This window comes from Spermophilus citellus (assembly GCF_964194105.1).
Source record: "Spermophilus citellus genome assembly, chromosome: 16".
NCBI classification, from domain to species: Eukaryota; Metazoa; Chordata; class Mammalia; order Rodentia; family Sciuridae; genus Spermophilus; species Spermophilus citellus.
In genome coordinates, this window is record NC_138196.1 from 69606278 (window position 1) to 69620067 (window position 13790).

At 35.0% G+C, this 13790-nt stretch overlaps 1 protein-coding gene across 1 annotated transcript in view; it reads left to right on the forward strand.

Annotated features, from left to right (window-relative positions):
• The window catches only part of MARCHF1 (membrane associated ring-CH-type finger 1), a gene marked incomplete at its 5' end in the record, with an annotated part of 738150 nt that overhangs the window by 154372 nt on the left and 569988 nt on the right, over positions 1-13790 (forward strand). The window lies entirely within an intron of this gene.

Consider the following 13790-nt stretch of genomic DNA (forward strand, 5'->3'; position numbering starts at 1 on the left):
GGTTGTTCACAACATTACAAAGCTCTTGACATATCATATTTCATACATTAGATTCAAGTGGGTTATGAACTCCCATTTTTACCCCAAATACAGATTGCAGAATCACATCGGTTAAACATCCACAATTTTACATAATGCCCTATTAGTAACTGTTGTATTCTGCTACCTTTCCTATCCTCTACTACCCCCTCCCCTCCCCTCCCATCTTCTCTCTCTACCCCATCTACTGTAATTCATTTCTCTCCTTGTTTTTTTTCCATTCCCCTCACGACCTCTTATATGTAATTTTGTATAACAACGAGGATCTCATTCCATTTCCATGCAATTTCCCTTTTCTCTTCCTTTCCCTCCCACCTCATGTCTCTGTTTAATGTTAATCTTTTCCTCCTACTCTTCCTCCCTGCTCTGTTATTAGTTGTTCTCATTATATCAAAGAAGACATTTGGCATTTGTTTTTAGGGATTGGCTAGCTTCACTTAGCATAATCTGCTCTAATGCCATCCATTTCCCTGCAAATTCCATGATTTTGTCATTTTTTAGTGCTGTGTAGTACTCCATTGTGTATAAATGCCACATTTTTTATCCATTCATCTATTGAAGGGCATCTGGGTTGGTTCCACAGTCTAGCTATTGTGAATTGTGCTGCTATGAACTATGTGGATATGCTATGTGGCAGTATCCCTGTAGTACGCTCTTTTAAGGTCCTCAGGGAATAGACCGAGAAGGGCAATAGCTGGGTCAAATGGTGGTTCCATTCCCAGCTTTCCCAGGAATCTCCATACTGCTTTCCAAATTGGCCGCACCAATTTGCAGTCCCACCAGCAATGTACAAGTGTACCCTTTTCCCCACATCCTCGCCAGCACTTGTTGTTTGACTTCATAATGGCTGCCAAATCTTACTGGAGTGAGATGGTATCTTAGGGTGGTTTTGATTTGCATTTCTCTAACTGCTAGAGATGCTGAGCATTTTTTCATGTACTTGTTGATTGATTGTATGTCCTCCTCTGAGAAGTGTCTGTTCAGGTCCTTGGCCCATTTGTTGATTGGGTTATTTGTTATCTTATTGTTTAATTTTTTGAGTTCTTTGTATACTCTGGATATTAGGGCTCTATCTGAAGTGTGAGGAGTAAAAATTTGTTCCCATGATGTAGGCTCCCTATTTACCTCTCTTATTGTTTCTCTTGCTGAGAAAAAAACTTTTTAGTTTAAGTAAGTCCCATTTGTTGATTCTTGTTATTAACTCTTGTGCTATGGGTGTCCTATTAAGGAAATTGGAGCCCGACCCCACAATATGTAGATCGGAGCCAACTTTTTCTTCTATCAGACGCAGAGTCTCTGATTTGATATCAAGCTCCTTGATCCATTTTGAGTTAACTTTTGTGCATGGTGAGAAAAGGGGATTCAGTTTCATTTTGTTGCATATGGATTTCCAATTTTCCCAGCACCATTTGTTGAAGATGCTATCCTTCCTCCATTGCATGCTTTTAGCCCCTTTATCAAATATAAGATAGTTGTAACTTTGTGGATTAGTCTCTGTGTCCTCTATTCTGTACCATTGGTCCACCTGCCTGTTTTGGTACCAGTACCATGCTGTTTTTGTTACTATTGCTCTGTAGTATAGTTTGAAATCTGGTATCGCTATGCCGCTTGATACGAAATCATATTTTAAAGCTTAAAACAAAATTTAAAGATAATTAGGAGATTCTGTTCCTTTTTCCTTTTCCTTTTTCTCTTAACTCCACTAGGAGGAAGAGAAAACAAAGAAATGTGTCTTGAGGCAAGGAAAAGAAATTGCCTAAACTGCCCTTGATGTACATTATTCAATGTCCACTGCTGTCTTATTTTTGTTAAATAAATGGACTTCATTCCTAATAACTGATGTGTAGAAATGACAAAGTATAATTTTCAAAAAGCTTTCAATGCTTTTTAGAAAGTCTAATTTCTAAAATTTTTAAAATATAAGATGATGCTATTTTATTCAAATCCTTAATTAGGTAGGAATAGATAAGATGTTAAATTTGATTTTGAAGTGCATTTGGGAAGCAGGAATTTAGTCCATTTGGAAAGACATTAAAAGGTATTAAAATGAAATTGCTGGTTAGGTAAGTACAAAACTGCTTATTGTTTTACATGGCCATAAAACCATCACCTTTGGAGGTGTCTTCTCTACTAAACACAAATCTATGAGTCACATGTAATTTCACGGGTCTGGGTACAGGGCTGTCAATACTAGATGATGGTAAAATAAAAACCAAATATATTCTCTTAGAGATTTAAGTAATTCTTGAGTGAGTTTATTGACTACATCCTGGTGTAACATTGAAAGGCCAATGGTGCATACCTGTAATCCCAGTGGCTTGGGGAGGCTGGGGCAAGACGGATCATGAGTTCAAAGCCAACCTCAGCAACTTAGGGAGGCCCTAAGCAACTTAGTGAGACCCTGTCTCTAAATAAAATATAAAAAAGGGCTGGGGAGTGGCTCAGAGGTTAAGAACCCCTGGGTTCATTATAGTAACAAAACAACAAAAAGAAAGGACATATTTAATATTTTGGGATAATTTTCCTAAGTGTTAATTAAATGTTAAGATGGTTAATCAGAGTCACTGTACTATTAATAGCCTTTAAAAATGTACAGAAGTACTTTTTTTTTTTTTTTTTTTTTTTTTTGGTAATGAGAATTGAACCCATTGGTGCTTTACCACTGAGCCATATACCTAACCCTTTTTATTTCTGATTTTGAGACAGGGTGTTGCTAAGTTGCTGAGGCTGGCCTTGCACTTGCAATCTGCCTGCCAAAGAATTCCTTTGAAGATTGGCAGCTCTTGCTTCCTAAATCATTTTGGTATTATGAAGTTGTAGCCAGATACCATCTCCAACTTTGTGTTAGCGTTTTTCTTTCTTTCTTTTTTTTTTTTTTGTGAGATTGAGTTGGAATATTCCTCTGAAGCTCATGAAATGAAAAAAAAACTAAATATAATTGTAAAATGCACTGGAATTTTAAGTTCTATGGTATAGCTGATTATTCATTACTATAATTCAAATAATGTACATTCTTTTTTATCTACTATCTGTCTATTTATTTGTTACTGGGATTAAACTCTGTATCACTCAACCACTGAATCACATCCCCAACCCTATTTTGCATTTTATTTAATACAAAATATTATTTAATACACTGAGTTGCTTAGCAACTTGCTTTTTGCTGAGGCTGACTTTGAACTTGGGATCCTCCTACCCAAGCTACTAGGATTACAGGCAGGTGCCACCGTGCCCAGGGACTTTTTAAACTCATTTTAGTTATAATAATGTAAATTATTTATATTATATTACCATATTGATTTGAAAGAAATCATTTGAAGATCATTGGTTTCAGACTAGAGATGAAAAACATTCTGGACTTTAAAACTTTTAAAATGAGATTAAAAGTGAGTGCACAAAGAAAGATATTTTATTTGTCAATAGATATTTTGCTTTTGAACTGTCTTACTGTTGTTCTTGAGCCACTAATTGTGATGACTATCTGATTAAATATTTAATTTTAATGTAAGTCTTCTACATGATTAAAAATAGAAATATGCTTCAACAGCATTATAATTTTCCTCAGTTAATCCTCAAGCTGAGGCAGTTGATAGGAAAACTCATGTACAGATTTCTTCACAAAAAATGAAAACCTCAAAAGTAGTGGAACAATCTAGAATGTAGTAATAGCTATAGTAATCCAAATCAGTCCTGTCTACCTGTCCCTAAGTTCTCCAGCCCCCTAGGGAAGCCATTTACATTAATAGCTAAATAAATTCAATTTTTTTGCAAGTAATCCTTAAAGACTTGTAGTCAGTGGTCACCTCCTGTCCCTTAGCCTCTTTCTGGCTCATGGTTCCATTTCCTCTGGTTGCCACCCTTTCACTCTTTCATTATTCTCCAACCTCACTAATGCAACACTGTGTGCTTAAGACTTTTCCTGTGTTTGGGAGAGAGGCAGAGATGACAACATACCACACAGCAAAACCACTGCTTCCATTTCACTACTCAGCATGACAATTCTTAGACTATAGTTATGGCTCTTCCTTGTTTTAGAAAAGTAATTCTTTACTAGCTATTTCCAGTAAGGTTTCTCCATTATCTTCAAATACTTCTCTGTGGTTCTACTCTTATTTGAATGCCACACACTTATTTCCCTCTTTCTTACCTCCCATTCCAAAAGTTACCATTGTATTCACTGTCTTATACAGGGACATTTAGAACATGGTTTCAGTGTCTCCCACAAAATCTTTGATTATCCCATGAACATTGACTTTTCCAATACAATTTTTTTTTCTTAACGTATATTCTTATGGGAAAAAAAATCCAAGATCTCCACAATAAAAATCCTTCTATCCTCTAGATAGCAGAAGCTAGGCCACATTTTTTAAAAAAAGGTTACTGTTTTTATTTTTTCTTCTCCCTGTTACAGAATCAGGGTGAGGGCAATTCCCCACCTACTCTGTGGAAATCTTCTCAGCACATATGCAAAAAGAACAGAACACTGGTGGGTAGGGAGCACCATTCTGGCTTCAGGTGGTCATCCAGGGGATGGACCTGCTCCAGAGAACAGAGGCATGCTCTTTCCTCTCGTGCTCTCTTTTAAGACCTTGTAGAATGGTCTAGTGTAGAATGTGCTCCTGGGGAAGGAAGCCCATCAGTGCTGGCATTTGGCAGAATATAACCCCCAGTGTCAAAAGTCATCTGTGATGACACTGCTTTTATAAGCGACTGTGATTATTTTAAAATGATTTTTTCGGAAAAAAATTCATTTTGCCCTTCCAATAGGCTTTCCTTAATCTATAATTATACTAGCTGACATTTGCACCCAAAACTTAAATAGAACTCTTAGGTTTTGATGGATGGGTGACTAAATGAATACACAGAATCAATGTTTTGCTTATTTGTTTAACAAACGTCTCAAACCTTTTGAACTAGGGGAAGCTTTCTTTTATTCCAGACTGTCAATTAAAGCCGACATAAAAATCTCAGCTGGTTAGATAGAGGCAAAAGGTACTTGTTCCAAAATCGTTTGAGTAAGCTGTCTGATCTGATTGAATGAGGATGTTATGAAAAAGTAGCTGATCGTGAGTGAATTACGATTTAGTAAATACATTTAGTCTAGGATGACTGAGTTCTTCTTAACAGCAGGACAGAATCATTGGCAAGCAGCAGAACCATGAAATTGTAATTGGTAATAAGTGGGATTGAAAGGTGCTTGCTCTATAGTCTTTTTATTTAGTTCTGATGGTTCTGGTTCTTTTTTTGCATATCAGCTGTGTTTTTTTCATGTTTGGGTTAAGGTGAAAAGTATTCTCAAGTACTTTTGGAATATTTAAGTGAGTAAAGTATGGAATATTTACATAAGTAACCCAGTAATTTTCAATCACATGGACTCGAGGACTAATACGTAAAATATTCTTGAGTTACAGCTATTTCTGACATTTGCAGATGACAGAGAAAGGTGACAATGTTATCATCCTTTTAGAGTCAGGAATTTTCCCTTCAGCAACAAAGACCCTTACAGAGCCCCTCTGTCCTGTGGTTTTCCTCAAGGAACAAGATACCTGTAGGCCACAGATAAATCTTTTCTTTTTCAAACCTGTAAAAACATACAGTGTATGTTTTTTCTGTATTTTATCATTAAGCTCAGGATAATGACAGTTTAAATATTTTCTTCATCAGTAATTAATCTAATCCATGAAATGATTTTGCTTTATTAATAGAAAATTAACTAAACTTGATCATTCCTTTGTTAACAATTGGGTTCCAACTAATTAAATTTTCACATAATTATTTTTCAATCTGCTGCCATTCCTTGTAAAGCATATTTTTTCCTTCTTTTTCCATATTAGAATCACATACCCTTTCACCTTAAATTGGAGATTTAATGAAGTACTAATGAGACTTTCAGATTCAAAAGAATGTTTAACAATGTTATTTTCCAAGACATTTAGAATAAAGAGCTGTAATTGCACATCATTTTTTCTTTGGCTATCCGACAGCTTCTCCTAAAAGATGTTTTTATTTCTAAACCAATGAATCAGCTGCTAGCATTACTACTTAAGATGCTTTCTTAGATAAAGGTCAAGTGAGAAGAAATAGTTAAATTGAAAAAGGAAATATGCTTATGTGTTCCAATGCTGGTATCCTAATAAATACATTTTTAAAAATAGAGTTTCATGGAGTTTAGGTTTGTTCTGTCCTTGGAAAACATGTCCTATGTTGCTGACCCCAAGCAAAATTGAGCAAGTGTCCTCATTGATTCCTTAGGCCTTATATGAAAACTTACTTAAATACAGAAATTATATTTTACCCCACTTTTCATTATCCCTTTCTGATTACATTTTACCAATTTTATTGTATTAGTTTTTATAGAGGGATTAGAAAGATGGGTCTGTAGTTCCTCTAGCATGTTTGATTGAAACTTGATTTTACTGTTTATATAATAGAAAAGTATGTCTCAATTCACAAATCATCCCTGATGATATGACACAATTCCTTGGGACTGTTGTCAACCCTCTTAACTTTTGTCCTGGTGCTCTGGATATTCCTGCTCAGCCTCATCTTTCCCCACTTCAAATCACTTAAATCATAAAATCGTTGTCAACCTTGCTGTTATGGTTTAAATATGAGGTGCCCACTAAAAGCTTCTGTTAATGCAGCAGTATTCAGAGGTGAAATGATTGGATTGTGAGACTGTGACCTAATCAGCTCACTCTAGTTTAAATGGACTGACTGGGTGGTAACTGTAGGCAGGTGGGGCTGGCCACAGGAGGTGGGCCTCTGGGGGCATGCCTGAAGGATGTGCCTTGCTGTCCCCCATTCCCCTCCCTCTCTCTTTCTCTTTCTTCCCTCTCCTCTCTCCCCTCTTCCTCTCTTCTCTCTGTTTACTGACCCTGCTATGAGCCGACCAGGTTTCCTCCAAGGGGTCCTTCCCATACAGTGTGCTGCCTCATCTTGGGCCCAGAGCAATGGCTGTCTATGGACTGAGGCCTCTGAAACCATGAGACACACATCAGCTTGTCTTCTTCTAAGTTGTTCTTCTAAGTGGTTTGACCACAGTGATTAAAAAGGGAAAACACTTATTTTTGTTTTTTTAAGATCTTGACCACATGTTGCATGATCAAATTTCAAGAGTCAGAGAGTAATGGGAAAATGTGATAAGGGATTGTGATGGGAGGAAATGATAGGAATTGTGATTGAAACATGGTTAGTAGATGCCCTACATTACAGGCAGCAGTGCAAATTAAATACTTTACAAAAGACTTTATAATTGATAAAATATACGAAATATTTTTGTTCATCAAAGAAAACAGACCCTTGTCTAGATCTTTTCCACACTTCACTTATTTGTGATGTCTCTTCTAAACTGACAAAAGCCCCTAAAGATCAGCATTTTAAGCACCTTGTCCAGTGACACAGTACTTGGCAGAGCTATGATCTGGATCTAGGTCTGTGGTTTACAAAATCTTTGATCTTAGTCTGATAATTTATCATCATGTCTTATAAGGTGTTTAAAATGCAGTGACTTTTTCTTAAGGATAATGGAGATTCAATGAAGGGAGAAAAAAGGTATATTTTTAGAAGATATTTTCATTTATACAAAAAAAAATGAATTGCATACTGGGAAAGTACAGCATGTTAACTACAGAGGAAACTGTTAGGGATCTAAAAATTATAATAATATTAAAAAATTATAATAAATTTGATAGGTTAAAATATCCATTTATTATCTCATAGTTCTGTAGTTGGAAGTCTCAATGGTCACCACTCAATAAATTACTACTGCAATTTCTAATTCTACCATGTCTGTCTTTATTTTAGGGCCTGTACTAAGTGCCATAGCAATATTAGCTCATTTAAGTCTTATAACAATTTTAATAGAGAAGTTATTAGTATTGTTTGTTAAATGACGGAATTGGACAGTGATGGTAATTGAAAATGACTCCATCAGGAAGTGAGTCTCTTTCCCATATGTTTCTCCCCCACACCTCAATTATGAATGTCCTTTTAAGTGCCCATGGACTGATTTTTAAAATACACAGCACATTTTATTTATTACATGTGACTGTTCCGTTAGCTGTTTTTGTCTATTTTTATTTTAGTTTTAATTAATACATTTTTAAAAATAACAATGTAATAAATGTATACCTAATGAATATTTTTGTCAGGCCTCATCATATATTTTAGGTGAACACTCCATTCTTGTTGGAATATACTTCCTGGTACTGACAATATAAAATATGCACTTCTTACTAGGATGAGGACTACGTGCATCTTATCTGAAAGTTCTGAAAGTTCAAACACAAGAATCCCAAATTACATTTTTGTCATGAGATTTTTGGTGTTTATTATTTACATATTGAAATTTCTAAATGTACTTTCCTTTACAGTAGAAAACAGAAAAACATTTAAGGATAATATAATCTATTGGGCCCAAGGGATATGTAGTGCATAACATATATCTTCTTTTTTAAAAAAATATACCTCTAGTTTTAGCATTTCAAAATGTAACGATATAACATAATTTTATTAGCATGTAGCTGTGTTATAGATATCCCTACTTGTTGCCTATAACCAATGTGTTATATAGAATTTTAAAAATTAAAGTCCAAAGAAAAGTGATTAAAGATATTGTTGAAAATTTATCTGAGTTAAGAAATGAATTATTTATGGCGGCATTTTATGTGAAAGAAAAGACATACATACAAACTCAAACATATATACCTTATGTATCATATATGCAGCTTTGTCATTTGCCCATTTGCTTTCAGTTACATTTTTGGCCTTTGATGCTCCACCCTCTCAGATACTGATATAAGTTGACCATCTCTTACTGAAATGCTTGGGACCGAACATTCTGGTTTTGGAATCTTTGTATATACATAATTAGATCTTATAAGGATAGGATCAAAGTTTAAACATGAAATTCACTTATGTTCTCTGTACACATTATACTGAAGATAATTTATACAATATTTTTTAGTGCATTGCATTTTAACTGCAATCTGTCACATGAGGTCAGTTGTGGAATTTTCCACATCTGGCTTATGTCTGCCTCAAAAAGCTTTGGAAGTTGGAGCACTTCAGATTTCAGATTTTCTGAAGAGGGATGGATGCTCAGCTTGCACATATATATTTTTTCTCTGAGTTAAAAATAATACCTGGGAATTCTGAAATAAGATGTTCAAGAAACACATGTGTGTCTTTGCCTCCCCTCCTGCTCTCAACCCCATAAAATAGCAGAGAAGACATGTTTAAAAATAATAAATCTGTTAACACTCCTAGAAAGATAAAAAAAATCTTTAAAAAGCTCAGAGCTCAGGCTCTGGAGACAGAAACACTGGCACTTTCAAAGTTTGACTCACCACTGGCTGAATGATTTTATACAGGATACCATGGTGTGCCTCATGTTTCTCTCTTGTGAAATGGGGGACAATGCTGGCACCTTATGGAGCTATTGTATTGAATGAATGAGAGAAATGTGGACTATGAGCTCAGCCTAGTGCTTAAGACATGGTTGATGTTTCATAAATATTGAAGGTTGTGATCGTTTTTGTTGTTTATCTTCTTTTCCTCCTGTTTTTATAATCATTATCATTACCATCATCATTATCATCGTCTCTATCAGAAAAATTATTATTTGCTCTCAAAGGAAGTTAAATACCATATGACACCTTATTACTATTCATTCTTCCCAGGTACTTTGTTTCATTGACTTCTTTACACTATTTTCTTGATTTCTCCCTTTCTGTTTTTTCCCCATAAATAGTCAAACATGTTGGCATATCTTCCATTAAAAATATTCATTTAAATCTCCGCCTTCTGGCTATTGCCCCTATTTACCTATCTTCTACCAAAGCAAACATTTTAAAAATAATTGTCTAAACTCATGTTCACTTTCTTCCTTACACTTCTGACTTCAGCTCACTCCCCTTTGGCTTTCATGCTCCTACTTCTTGGGTCTGGAGCCCTTCTCACATTTCTAAATGTAAAGCCACGAAAGCTCAGAGTTTTCTTTTCTTTCTTTCTATCTACAGAACTAGTGCCAAGATATATTTTGTTCCAGCAGATACTCTACAAATATTTGTTGAGTGAATGGATACAGTTTTCAGTCTTTTTCTCATAACTTTCAGCATTAGTTAATTTACCTGGCAAGTTGAATTGACAAATAATAATTGTATATGTTTATGGGATATGATATCATCTTTTGATAAATGTATATACATGGTAGAAAAATTAAATAAGATTAATTAACATATTTTTCATCTTACACATTTATATTTTTATGATGAGAATATTTTAAATCTATTCTTCTAGCAATTTTGAAATATATAATTCATCATTATTAACTTTGATCACCATACTTAGCAATAGATCCCTGAATTTATTCTTCTTTTCTAATTAAATCTTTTTACCCTTTGACCAAAAGTGGCCCTGGGCCACTTGAACCATTTCCCTAACCTCCTGCTCACTCTTGCCTCTGGAAATCACCAGCTTACTTTTTCCTTCTACATTTCACCTCTAGGTGAGATCCATGCCCTGTTTTTCTTTCTGTGACTGGGCTATTTCACAAGCATAGTGTCCTCTAGGTTCATCCATGTGATTGCAAAGGACAAAAACTTTTTAAGGCTATACAAGATTCCACTGAGTGTTTATACTGTGTTTTCTTCATCTGATCATCCAATGATGGACATTTAGATTGTTTCTGTTTCTTGGCTGCTGTGAAAAATGCTGAAATGAGTGTGGAAAGTCAGATTCCATTTTTTAATCATAATCATTGTATGAATTAGTAGGTTTCACTGTGACATTTCCATAAATGTGTGTATCATGTTTTGAGAAGTGTCCATTCAGGTAATTTGCTCATTTAATGCTTGCATTCTTGTTATTATTTTTTTAGTTCTTTTTATATTCTGGATATAAATCCTCTGTCAGATACATAGTTAGCAAAGATTTTCTTCCTTTCTGTAGATTGTCTCTTCACCCCGTTGATCATTTCCTTTGCTGTGCCTAAGCATTTTAGTTTGATGTAACCCCATTAGTTAGTTCTTGCTTTTATTTCCTGATACCTGTTACTTCCTAACATAACTTCTAAATATTGAGGCTCAGTGATAGACTTGCCCACCCATTTTTTAGCTTTCTATCTACTCTTATAATATTAAACACCTCCTATATGCCAAGGAATGTTAATATTTATAACTCCATGTGGCTCAGATCTTCAGAGCTCCAGCCCACATCGGTTTACTTGAGGTAACTCAAATCTGATATACCTGAATCTTATTCTCCCATATTTATTTATGTTTATTTTTATTCTATTTTTTTCTCCATTTCATTTAATGGAATTTTCATCTCATAGTAAAAAGTAAGGAGTTGTCTTTGATGTTTTTCTCTCTCTCTCATCTTCTCTATGTACCCTGCCACGAAGCTCTCCATTTCACTGGGGATCAAAACCAGAGCTGTGGGTGCCAGGCGAGTGCTCTACTACTGAGCTAGATCACTAGCCCCCAACTCTGTCAATTCTATTCTAAAGTGTTCTATAGCTTTAAGCTACCAACTTCTCTTTATCTTCACAGATGCTGATAAATTAAACAATCTTTCTTGCATTTCAGGCAAATGTTAGTTTTCTCATCAGTCACACAGTTTACACTCTTGCCTCTTTTTAGTCAATACTCTATACTATATTCTAGGTGGCATTTCAATTTTCTTTACATACCTAAATTGTACAACAGAATCTTTTTGCACTACTAAACAATTTTCAAGAAAAAAGTAGTTTACATTTAGTTGTATGTAACTTGAATAAACAAAAGTTATTTTTTTCAAATAACTCACCTCAGAACCTATAAGGCCTGTTTATCCTTTTTCACTATATTTTTAAATACTTCCTGTTTTAGGAGTTGTATTCTTCTCTTCATTTATTCTAAAATTGCACATGATTTCCATGAAATCTAAGTATTATTCTAGAGGCTACTCAGTAAAATTAAGAGATTTTTTTTATATCAGTTAAATATTCCAATAATGCAGATACGTGTTAAATTAAGAGGATTGATTTTAGGGGGAAAGGCAATGATTCAGGGAAGGCAAAAATGCAATGTGTAACAACATATTTATATAATGAGGACAGTTATAACATTGTTATAACTAAAACTTTCTTTTTTTTTTTTTTTGGTCATTCTTTGTTCTCCATGAATTTGAATCTCTTTGCCTTAGTGATAGTTTCTTTTCATGGCAGAATTTCCAAAAGTTTTGCCCTGTGGCACCCTGTAGTGTCAGACTATCTGGCCTCTTCTCTCCTGCCTAGACTTTATGTTCCAGACTGCCTTACATTTGGGTATGACGAGGTTCTAGACAGGGCTGTGTGAAGATTCTACCCCTGGGCCACAGAAGGCTCTTTTGTGAGAAGGATGAACACGGAGATCCAGGAAGACACATTTTCAAGATGGCAGAATCACAAATCGGAAGGCAATTATCCTTGAATTACCATTTGGTAGAGAGCCATCTGATCAGGAAGCACATTTTGTCCTTCACTTGAGCAGAGAAACTAATATGTTAAGTCATTGAGAGTTTTGGCACTTTGTCAGTCAAAAGAGCATTGTCATAACTAATCCTAAAGCCATAGAATGGCAACCAGATTTTCTTGCTTATTCAATTACAGTTTAGAATACAAGGTTGCTTTTAAATGCCCAAGTTCCATTATCCAAAGCTCTTATTTCCTTCTCCTGAAATGACATTGCTCTTATCTGACTCTGTAAAAGGAATCTTACCCTTTTTCTCTTGTTTGAATATTGTCCTGCTTGAGAGGTTTGGTGGTTATCCCTACACTGATGTTAGGTAGGCAAATCCAAGTAAGGAAGATAAGATTACTGTTTTTTCTTGGGAACTATCTTAGATGGCATCTGGGAAGACCTGGAAAGATATTAAGGTATATTTCTGTATTTTATCCATGAAGGTTTAGATTTAGGTTTATACCCTCCTTCTAGATTCACAGGGCTGGCCTCTAAGGAAAGCTCTTATTTCCCAGTTTGTGATGGGGGTTTAGGGAGACAGAAAGAGTCTAACCCAGAGTGTCAGAAGAAAGGACTTTTAATAGATGTAACTTAAACCTTGTCACTCTTCTCCATAAAACCCTTCAAATACTTTCCCATTGCAATTGAGTCAAATTCCACAGTCTTGGTAAGATCAGCCAGGCACTGGCCCAACCCGCCTCTCCAGCCCCTTCCTTGATGATTGCATTTCTTGAAGATATGGTGCGCTCTGACATACACAAAATTGCCTATGCCCAGGAAAGCTCTACCCCGAAATTTTTGCTTGGCAGCTGTATTTTCAAGGCTAGACTTAAATACACCCTTATCCAGCATGGTTTTATCTATTTCCATCCCACTCAAATTTGCTTTCTTTTTAAAATAAAATACATTTTTTCTTTATTGAAGCTATCACAGTTTTCATTTATAAGTTTGATTTTATGGTGATTTGTTTAATATTGTCTCTTTTATCCACATCTGCATTTACTTCTGTTGCCTGTAACACAGGAAGCACCTGAGAAATACATGTCAAATGAATAAATCAATAAATTTAAAACAGGTAATTGAAGTTTTTAAAATTTATTGGCCCATAATTGACTGAACATTTCCAAATTGGCCATGTTATAACTAGTGTGACCATGTTATACAGACATATTAGGAAACAATGTTTTTCTTCATTGTAAAACATAATGATGACTTGTTTTGGCATATATTACTGTTCATCAATTTCCTTAAAAATAGCTTTCATTC